The sequence below is a fragment of the Otolemur garnettii genome, unplaced genomic scaffold, assembly GCF_000181295.1.
Source record: "Otolemur garnettii isolate 467f Iridium unplaced genomic scaffold, OtoGar3 scaffold00049, whole genome shotgun sequence".
Lineage (NCBI taxonomy): Eukaryota > Metazoa > Chordata > Mammalia > Primates > Galagidae > Otolemur > Otolemur garnettii.
In genome coordinates, this window is record NW_003852444.1 from 13,190,298 (window position 1) to 13,199,923 (window position 9,626).

General features: G+C 40.0%; 1 protein-coding gene across 3 annotated transcripts in view; it reads left to right on the forward strand.

The window, feature by feature from the left end:
* LOC100959858 (coatomer subunit gamma-2) overlaps positions 1 to 9,626 on the forward strand; it is a 112,761-nt gene that overhangs the window by 11,480 nt on the left and 91,655 nt on the right. Inside the window, exon 1 of one of the 3 annotated variants that reach the window (XM_023514224.1) lies at positions 5,103 to 5,276. The exons of the other annotated variants lie outside the window; for them this stretch is intronic. The gene's annotated coding sequence lies outside the window, so the exon portion shown is untranslated. Of the gene's footprint in view, positions 1 to 5,102; positions 5,277 to 9,626 lie in introns of those variants that run through there. 3 annotated transcript variants of the gene reach the window in all.

Genomic DNA, 9,626 nt, shown 5'->3' on the forward strand with positions numbered 1-9,626 from the left:
AGGTGCCCGCCATAACACCCGTCTATTTTTTTGTTGTAGTTGTCATTGTTGGTTAGCAGGCCTGGGCCAGGTTTGAACCTGCCAGCCCTGTGTATGTGGCTGCCGCCCTTACCACTGAGCTACGTACGGGTGCCAAGCCATTCACTGAGTTTTAAATACGTATAAGGTTGCAGAACTACCACCATAGTCATGATATAGAAACTTTTTACCACACCAGAGTGTGCCTCATATCTCTTAGTTACCCAACTCCTTCCCCTACCTCTGGCATCTATTCTACGTTCTGACAACATAGTTATTTTTATATTCTAGAATTTAATTTAAATTTAATCTTACAGTGTATATTCTTGTGTGATTTTTATGTCTTGGTTCCTTCATTTAGTTATGCTTTTGAAATTGATCCAAATTTATTATTATATATATATATACATGCACACACACACATATATATATTAATCAGTAGTTAATTCCTTTTTTATTATTGAGTAGTATTCCATTGTATGGAGGTAATCTAATGTATTTATCCATTCATGAGTTAATAGATATTTGGGTTATTTCTGTTCTATGGATATTATGAATAAAGTTGCTAAAAATATTCAAGTATATGTCTTTGTGTGGACCTATGTTTTCATTTCTCTTTGGTTAATATCTAGAAGTGGTGTTGTTGGGTTTATAGTTCCCTAAGAGTGAATATATTAAGCATCTTTTCACTCACTCACTTGCCATCTGTAAATCTGCTTTGGTAAAGTATTTGTTAAATTCTTTTACCATTTTTCAAAAATAACTAACCTAAAAAAATAATAACCTTCTACTTGAGGTAAGTATTCTTTATATATTCTGGATATGAATTCTTTATCAGATTGGTGTTTTATATTTCCTCCCAGTCTGTGGCTTGCCTTTTCATTCATTTCCCACTGTTGTTTTTTTTTTTAAGTGTAATTTTACATACAGTAAAATTCACCCTTTTTATAGGGTAGTTCTGTGAGTTTTGACAAATACATATAGTAATGTTATATATGCAATCAAAATTTAGAACATTCCATCACCCCAGAAAGTTCCCTCAGGTCTCTTTGTATTTATTTTCTTACATACTCAGACCCTGGCAACCAATCATCTTTGCTTTCCTCAGCCTGGGACTGCAATTCCAAGGAATTAACTACTGATTAACTACTTATACCCTTTTCTAGGAAATTGTAGGAATGCTTTCATACTATGTGAGACCTTTTGACTCTTTTCAGTCAACGTAATGCATGGAAATTCATCCAGGTTTATTTTATCAGTAGTTTATTCCTTCTTATTTCATTGTAGTATTCCATTGTTTAGAAGTACCTCAATTGTTTCATCTGTTTACCAGTTGAATGATGTTTGACTTGTTACCAGTTTTGGCGATTATAAATAACATTTCTAGGCTCGGCGCCCTTAGCTCAGTGAGTAAGGGCGCCAGCCATGTACACCAAGGCTGGTGGGTTTGAGCCTGGCCTGGGCTTGCTAAACAACAATGACCAAAAAATAGCCTGGAGTTGTGGCAGGCACCTGTAGTCCCAGCTACTTGGGCAGCTGAGGCAAGGGAATTGCTTAAACCCAAGAGTATGAGATTGCTGTGAACTGTGATGCCATGGCACTCTACCCAGGGTGACAGCTTGAGACTCTGTCTCAAAATAAATAAATAAAATAAATAAAATTTCTATAAACATTCGTGTTTAGTTGTTCTTTACGAGCATAAATTTTTATTTTTTTGGATAAATACTCAGGAGTGGGGTTATTGGGCTATATGGTAGGTATATGCGTGTATAATTTTTTAAGAAAATGCCAACTCATTTTCTGGTGTCTATATTGTTTCTACCATCATTGTATGAGAACTGCTTTTCCTCTGCATCCTATCCTAGCACTTGGTATTGTCGTCGTCATTTTTGTTTTTAAGTTTAGCCATTCTAGGTGTCTAATGGTATCTCTTTGTGGTTTAAATTTGCATTTTCCTAATGACTGATGATCTAAAACATCTTTTTATGTGCATTTTGTCTTCCATATATCTTCCGTGGTGAAGGATCTCTTCATACCTTTTGCCCTTTGAAAAAAAATTGAATTGGCAGCACTTGTAGCATAGTGGGTGGGGGGCTGGCCACATACACTGAGGCAGGCGGGTTCGAACTGAGCCTGTGCCTGCTAAACAACAGTGACAACAGCAAAAACAACAACAACAAAAATTAGCTGGGCATTGTATTGGGCGTGGGCTCCTATAGTCCCAGCTACTAGGGAGGCTGAGGCAAGAAAATTGCCTAAGCCCAAGAGTTAGAGGTTGCTGCGAGCTGCGATGCCACAGGACTCTACTGAGGGTGACATAGTGAGACTCTGTCTCAAAAAAAAAAAAAAATTGGACTGTGTATTATTATTGAATTGTAAGAGGTTTTTATGTGTTCTGAATACAAGGCCATTATCAGATATGTTCTGCGAATATTTTCATTCAGTGTGTGGCTTCATTTTCTTATAAGACTTTCAAAGGGCAGAAGTTTTAAATTTTGATGATGTTTAATTTACCAGTTTCTTTGTGTTATGGTTTGTGCTTTTGATGTCATATCATGGAAGTCTTTGCCTAATCCAAGGACACAACAGTTGTGACAATTCTATGCTTTTTTCCTAAGTATTTTGTAGTTTCATGTCAGTTACTTTATGATCCGTTTCAAGTTAATTTTTGTGTATAGTATAAAGTAAGGATTGGATTTCTTTTCACTTCTTTTCTCTTCCTCCTTCCACTGTCTCCTCCTTTTCCGCTTTCTTCTTTCTTCCCAAATGGTTCTGGATCAATTGACCACCCATGGTGGCGGGGAGGAGGAGGAGGAGGAGATGACAGTTGAGTTACATTGGCACATTGGAACATTCTGTTTTGTTTCATTTATCTATGTGTATGTTCTTATTTTAGTACTACACTGTCTGGATTACTGTAGGTTTAAAACTTACTTTATAGAATATTTAAAAACAGGTAGCAGAAGTCTTCTTACTTTTATTTTCATTTTTGTATTTTGTATGTTATTTTTTAAAATTGTTTTGGCTCTTCTGGGTCCTTTACTTTTCCGTGTAGATTGTAGAATCAGCTTGTCTATTTCTATTGTTTAATCCAAAGCCTGCTAGTACTTTGATAGGAATTACGTTGAATCTAAAAAGCAATTTGAGGTTGTTTGATATTGTGACACGATTGAGTTTTCTGCTCCACAAACATCGTATATATTTCCCTTTATTAGGTCTCTTTAATTTCTGTCAGTAATACATTGTAGTTTTCAGTGTATAAGTGTTGCACAAAAATGTTTCATATTTTGTGAAATTTATTCTTAAAGTAGATAAAACTTTTTAATGCTCTTGTATTTGTGTTGTTGGTAGTCTCTAGAAATTAAGTTGCTTTTTTTTTTACTTTTTTTTTTTTTTTGGGCAGTTTTGGCCAGGGCTGGGTTTGAACCTCCTACCTCTGGCATATGGGGCCAGTGCTCTACTCCTTTGAGCCACAGGTGCCACCCTAAGTTGCTTTTTATATATGGATCATTTTTCCTGTGATCTTAAATTAGTTTTAAGAGTATTTTGGAGGATTCTCTAGATTTTTTTTAATATTAATTATTTTGTGCCAGGTGTGGTTATTCATGCCTGTAATCCTAGCATTCTGGGAGGCTGAGGCGGTGGATTGCCTGAGCTCAGGAGTTCAAGACCAGCCTGAGCCAGAGGGAGACCCGCATCATTGAAAAATAGCCAGGCCTTTTGGTAGATGCCTGTAGTCCCAGGCTGAGGCAAGAGAAACACTTAGAACCCAAGAGTTTGAGGTTGCTATGAGCTGTGATGCCACAGCACTCTACCAAAGGTGACAAAGTGAGACTCACAAAAAAAAAAAATTATTTTGTCATCTTCAAACAAAGACAGTTTTACTGTGTTCTTTCTAATCTGTATGCCTTTTATTTGTTTATCTTACTTTATTGTCTGCTTGCCCTATCTTATAGTTTGAATGGAAGTGATGGTAGGGGTGTTCTTGCTTTGTTTCTGATTTTAGGGGAAGGTATTTGGACTTTCACCATTAAGTATGATGTTAGCTGTAAGCGACTTTTATATCAGGTTGAGGAAACCCCTTTCTAGTCCTCACTTGAGAGAATTTTTTCACAAATGAGTATTTTGTTAAATGCCCTTTCCATATGCATTGCATTATCATATAATTCTTCTTTCTTTAGTATATTAATATAATAAAATGAGTTGATTCCGTTTTCTGGGGGAAAAACCTGTACTGCCATATATACATATATAATCTTTGGTTTAGAAATGTATTTTTTCCTAGGGTCATGAAACATACTGATCTGTAGTATTTTCTTCTTACCATGTTTTTGTCTGGGTTTTATATTTGGATAATACTGGCCTCATAAAATGAGTTGAAAAGTGTTTATGTTTTCTTCCGGGGTTTTTATACAGTCATTATTAATTTTTCCTTAGATGTTTGTAGAGTTCACTATTAAAGTAATCTTTTTATGAGAAGATTGTTCAAGGTTATAATTAACAACCTAAAAAATAAATATGATGCTATTCAGGTTACTTGTTTTCTTGAATGCAATCTGATAATTTGTGTCTTTTAAGGAATTTCATCTACATTGTTGCGTAAAGATGTTTATAGCATTCCCTTATTCTTTTAATGTCTGTACAATCCCTAGTGATGACTCTTTTCATTCTGATATTGGTAAATTATATCTTCTCTCTTTTATTCCTAGGAAGTTTGACTAGGGATTTGTGAACTTTATTGAGCTCTTCGTAGAATGAGCTATTTCATTGATTGTTTTTCTATTAATTATTTTCCCTTTCAAGCTAATTGTGGAGGGAAAAAAATAAAAGAATGCTAAATCAAACCAGACAAGGGGAAAAGAAATGTAGATGTAACAGGTCAAGCATAAAATCATAGGATGGTAGATATAGATGCAGATGTATCATTACCTATAGTAAATGTAAATGAACATTTATAAAAACTCAGCTAAAGCAAGACACAACAAATTTCAAAGGAATGAAATCATATAGACTATATTCTATAATTATAATGGAATAGTGTTGGAAATTAATAATAAAAGAACAACTAGATAATTCATCATGTTTTGATATTAAGAATACATTTCTGTTTTGTTTCCAGCCGTGATAAAGTAAATGGGCTGGATTTACCCTGCTACCATAAATACCTAGGAAATCAAACAAAATATATGACACAACAGTTTTAAGACATTGGATAACAGGCATCCCTGGACTGTGATCTGAAGAAGGGAACGAACAAGGTGAGCCCTGGGATTGCAGTAGTTTACTGCCCAGAGGCACATTACAGGCCTCAGCTGAAGAGGAACATAGCTATATCTTGATGAGTTGGGAAAACAGATGGAAGGTTGGGGACTGCAAAGAAGTTTGAATTTGTAAGGCAAGATACCAAAAAGAAAGAACCAGAAAGGGGTAGAGAGAGAGGGAAGGAAAGAGGGAAGAATTCAGTGACCTGCTGAGGACTACCCCTTGAGTCTGTAGATAAGAACTGATCTGTGTATGTATAAAAGGAAACTACTTTAGTCAAGGCTAACAAAATAATCAGGGAGGATTGAGAATAGTTTATATTTTCACCACCGAGAGTGGAAAGACATTGTAATATGTAAGACATCTGTTAATAGTTTTCAAAAGGATATCACCTAAGTAATTAGAATGTATCAGCTCTAGATTAAAGCTTTAAAAAGGTTAAAAGTAAGCCTCAATAGTAAAGAAACTGAGGGCCAGGTGTGGTGGCTCATGCCTGTAATCCTAGCACCCTGAGCACCGAGGCAGGAGCATCTCTTGAGCTTAGGAGTTTGAGACCAGTTTGAACAAGAGTGAGATTCCATCTCTACTAAAAATAGAAAAAATTAGCCTAATGTGGTGGCATGTGCCTGTAGTCCCAGCCTGTAGTCCTCCTGAGGCAGGAGGATCATTTGAGTCGAGGAGTTTGAGAGTATAGTAAGCTATGATGATTGCACTCTAGCCTGGGCAATGGAGTGAGACACTGTCTTGGGGAAAAAAAAAGGAAACTGATCCCAGGTAACCTACTCTCATGACACAATAAGGTTCAACACATTGTAAAAGAATACAACAAAATTCAGAATTTAACAACATAGACTTTACAATGTGCAACATCTAATAAAAAATTACCAAGTGTGCAAAGAAACATGAAAATACTATACATGACCAAGAGAAAAATGTATCAACATACACAAATTCAGATATAATAAAGATGATTGAATAAGCAGGTAATGACAGTAAAACAAATATCGTAAACATGGTTTAATGATTAAAACTATATAGAAGACACAGGTAGTATGTTCTTCCTCCACAGAGAGGAAGCAGAATAGTATGCACATTCATATTCGCACATTTTGAACGGATCATCCGGGAGAGAATGCTAGGATTCACCAGGGAAGGCACAGTAAGGAATGGGTAAGGAAAAGGTTTAGGGCAATTTGTGTGGCTGGGAGCTGCTAACAGCCAGGAGAAGCTCCTGGATTGAGTGAAACAGTAAGAAACAAGCCCTCAGGATTCCTGGGAAGGATGTGGAGATGAGATCTCTCCTTCAACCTTCCAGTGCTGTGCCTCTGTTCCTAAGCATGAAGACTAGCTTTTACAGTCTTGACTAGAAGAGAACGGCTAGACCCTTGGATATCTTGGGCCTAGCATAGGGAACTTCTTAGAGATTGCACAGAGACACTGTTCCAGAAAGAGAACTCATGTGGAATCCCGTAGGCATGAAATCCTGGAACAGCTTGAGCCAGTTGCCATTCTGATAGACTAGATATCTGGAAACCGGGTGTGCCTGCACCCGCGTGGGGCTATGAGGAGGGATAGAGGAGCCCAGGTGCTCTTATGCACCCCTATGAAGGTCTCCATTGCCCTGCTGTGGGCTCTTGACAAGACTGAAACATGTGCAGACAGCATTTTCCATAGTTTCTTGCCCATGCTGCTTTCCTGGGTGGGGTCCTAGTCTTTCAGGTCACAGGTCCAGCTTGTCATTTTGTGAGTTTGACACTGGGTGATGCCCTGCCTTGGGCTAAGTTTGGACTTAACAGGGCCATATCCCCATCTGGGTAGGGAGGGACAGAGAAGGAAACCAGGCTTTCTAGCATGCCTCTGGGCCAGTGCCCACCATCCTGCCACCAGCTGCAGTGGGTACCAAGTGAACTGCACTCCCTATAGTTTCCTGCCAGTGAAGTTAGCCTGAGAAGGGCCTCACCCTCTCTGGGCATAGGCCCAGGGTGCTGTTGTGGACATTTGAAGCCAAGTAGCACCTGTCTTCACGTCTCATTTTGGCTGACCCAGCCTTGCCCAGCTAAGGGAGGGACAGGCGAGCCCAAGCTCTCTTACACACGTCTAGGACAATTCTCACTACCTTGCTGTGGACTTCAGTGGATGGCACTTGCCCCAGCATCTTGCCCACACTGTTTGCCTGGAAGGTGCACCACCCTCTCTGGTAACAGTCCCAAGGTGCCAGTTTGGGCACTGCCCCATCTTTGGGCTGCATTTGGGCTGATGCAGCCCTGCCCAGCTGAGGGGGGTTAGGGAAGCTCAAGTTCTCCTAGAATGATTCCCACTACCTTGCTGCAAGCTACAGCGAGAGCAGTCAGGAGTAGACAGCACTTCATCCATTATCTTGCCTACAACTGGAACAGGCCCAACCATCTCGGATCACAGGCCCAAAGTGTCATTGTGGGAATTCAAAGCTGGGTAGCCTGGGAGGGGCCTCTGTTCCTAAGCATGAAGTTTTGGTGTGGATAAGCAAAGGGACAACCACTTCTGGGCTTGTGGCCGGAAATACACCTCTCTGCTCACCATGCCCAGATTCTACACATTGGGTACGTGCAGCTCATTTCCCTTTCTTCACGGACAGGCAGTATTTTTGCAACTGTCCTGACCTGGAAATCTCAACCCCAGAGTCTCTACATTGCTGAGTCCACAACCAGTGCTCTCTGATACCCACTGTAGCAGCCCTGGGGGAACTGGTGGATCCCAAGGGAAATGTGGGTCTCCCAGAGGTTGAGCATTCCAGGCAGGCTGCTTCCACTTGACAGGAGAGGGCCCGTTTGGAAAAGGGGACCAGGAGACTCCCCTCACCACCATTTGAGGCCTCTTTCTTCTCCTCTCCTCATTTGCTCACTGCTGCCAAGGCAGCCATGGCTGTTTCCACATGGGACTGGTGAAGGTTCCACAGGAAAAGTTTAAGCTAGGATGCTTGGGAACAGGTGCTCCATCTCCGACAAAGCACCTATCACACCTAGGATTCCGTGGAGCTTGGGGTGCCCTTCCTTCCCTCTAAAAAACCACAGAAAGTGTTTTTGTGTTCCCTAAGGACCAAAGCTACCATACGTCTCCTCTGGGAGCATTTTAGCCACAGCCCACAGTTAGCCTGCTAGTCCTGCACACAGTGGGTTGAGCTGCTTCCTCTCCCTCTACGGAGGCTGAGCCAGGGTAGGAGCTGGGAATATGAGTACTCTGTGCCCCCAAAGGACAGAGGCCACTGTCACTGCTGAGAGAGGGAGGTGTGAACACTGTGTGCACTCCACAGCTGCCAACCTCTGTTAATTTCATCAAGAGGAGAACACCCACAGTATATCTGCCCTTCTCCTTCCTGATCATTTTTCTGGAGCAGGAGCTCACCCTACCCCTCACTGTTACAGCTAGCACCTGAACTCAGGAAGGTTTAAGGGCAAGTTTGCCAGCCCAGTCTTGGTCTTGACTCCCTGGTGTGCCCCAGAAGTCAGGCATACCGTCCAGGGGCATGGGACCTGGGGATTACCTAACCTAGTCCACCATTGTTGGAACTTGTACACTCTCCCATGTGAGGTCCAGCTGACTCAAATTGCCATCAGCGTCATGGTGGGCACCTACCTGCATGAACCTAAAGGCAGTGTACCACTCCCTCGCTACACTGCACAGTAGACTTTCTGGCAGAGGAGACCAGGTGAACTGCAAAGCTATCAGTTTTGAGCTGAGAGAAGAGGTTCCAGATGAGAAGGAACCAGCATAAAAATTCTGGTAATATGAAGAAACAGGCTCTCTTTTTATTCCCAATGGATCACATTGATTCACCAGCAATAGAATCCAATCAAAAGGAAATTATTGAAATGTCAGATATAGAATTCAAAATATGAATCGCAAGTGAGCTCAATGGGATTGATGAGAAACTTGAAAACCAACACAAACAAATAAAAAAGTTCAGGGGCATGAATGAAAAATTCACTGAAGAGAGATAATTTAATAAAACAACATCTGGAAATGAAAGAATCATTTAGGGAATGTCAAAATACAGTGGGAAGCAAACAGAAGAATTTCATAGCATGAAGACAAGGCTTTCAAAGTAATTTAGTTAAAAATAAAGAAAAAACATCAAGAGAAATGAGCAAAATCTCCAAGAAGTATTAAGATTATATAACATAACCAAATATAAAAATTGTGGGTATTCCTAAGGGAGAAGAAGAAAAAGCAAAAAGCATGGAAAACCTATTTGAAGGAATAATGGAGGAAAACTTCTCTGGTCTTACCAGAGATTAGGCATCCAGATAGAAGAAGTTCAGTGAGCTCCTGGAAGATTCATTTGACATAGGATATATATATATATATGT